The sequence below is a fragment of the Hyaena hyaena genome, unplaced genomic scaffold, assembly GCF_003009895.1.
Source record: "Hyaena hyaena isolate Hyena2069 unplaced genomic scaffold, ASM300989v1 scaffold_1210, whole genome shotgun sequence".
NCBI classification, from domain to species: domain Eukaryota; kingdom Metazoa; phylum Chordata; class Mammalia; order Carnivora; family Hyaenidae; genus Hyaena; species Hyaena hyaena.
In genome coordinates, this window is record NW_024081845.1 from 51,933 (window position 1) to 53,100 (window position 1,168).

Below are 1,168 nucleotides of genomic sequence, written 5' to 3' on the forward strand. Positions count from 1 at the left end.
AGAGGGGGCGGTGGCTTTTGCCTCCGCCTCGCGGTCAAGTCCGGCTCATGCTCCAGCCTTGCGCGCGCGCACGCAGCCCGGGCCGCCCTCCTCCCCACCCCTGCCTCCGGCTCGGCCGCTGGCTTGCCGGCCGCTGCCACCCCTATCCTGGAGCCTCCGCCACCAGCGCCAGACAGCCCGCAGCCCCAGCGGGAAGCAGCAGGAACGGCAGCAACTCGCCCGTCGACCCGGAAGCTTTTCCGCCGCCGACCGCGACGCTGCGAGGGGAATAAACCCGGAAGTGGTTTCCTCATCCCGGTCGCGGCGAGATAGAAAGCAAAGGCCTTTGAAGACCTGGAAATCCTTACTTTCTGGCGAGTGTGATACGGTGCTGAGGTGCGAGTAGAGTGAAGAGCAATAAAGAACTGGGCGGCAAGAGTTCCCCTGAGTCCAGAGACTCGAGCTCTGGAGGCGTATTTGGGGAAGCGCGGCCGAACACTCCAGGAGGCTTCTGGTGGCTACGGAGGGTTTTCCTGTCACAGGAAGTTAGGCCTGGCTGCTGGGAAAGAGAAGGAAGGAGGAATGAGAAAGCGGTGACAGCACCCCGCCCCGCAGGTGACTGTCCCACCCAGTGAGTTGAATGTAGCGGCCCGGGAAGTGCTCGGCCGCCCGCACGGGTGAGACGAGGAGGAGCGAGAACCAGACTCCCGCGAGAAAAAATAGAGGTTGGAGGCTGAACTATCTCTACATCTAGCTTCTCCAGGCAAGGAGATTATTTCTTACAAGTAGTAACAGAGAAGCCAGAGCCCGTTTTGCGGTGGCAGCTCTTTGAGCACGTCCTTTCCCCGTAGTGGATGTTGACGGGTGGCGTCGGAGGAAAAACGTAGGCAGAATGGGTTTGGTTTGGTTTTGCTGTCTTTTCAGGGAAAGCGATTCACGACTTGTCATTCCAGCTAATCTCGCCTCTCAGTACTTCTCTCTTTTGAGGCTTTTGGCTTTCTTTGCTTTTTATTTATGGTGTATTTATTTTCAAAAGAAAAATCATTGACCTAGCTGGCCTAACTCAGAATCTCACTCCCATTCCTTTCTTACTCACTTAGAGAGTTTGTGCGCCTTCACAGTTTGTTTGCAAATGCTTCTTTCTCTTTGAATCTGTAGTCTCTTAACTGCTTTGGTGGCCTCATCTTAT

At 55.8% G+C, this 1,168-nt stretch overlaps 1 protein-coding gene across 5 annotated transcripts in view; it reads left to right on the forward strand.

The window, feature by feature from the left end:
* The first annotated feature begins 289 nt into the window (after positions 1-289).
* KRIT1 (KRIT1 ankyrin repeat containing) overlaps positions 290-1,168 on the forward strand; it is a 39,302-nt gene continuing 38,423 nt past the window's right edge. The window contains exon 1 of one of the 5 annotated variants that reach the window (XM_039222892.1): positions 290-742. The gene's annotated coding sequence lies outside the window, so the exon portion shown is untranslated. The remainder of the gene's footprint in view (positions 743-1,168) is intronic. The other 4 variants (XM_039222893.1, XM_039222895.1, XM_039222894.1 and 1 more) reach the window with 4 other exon arrangements.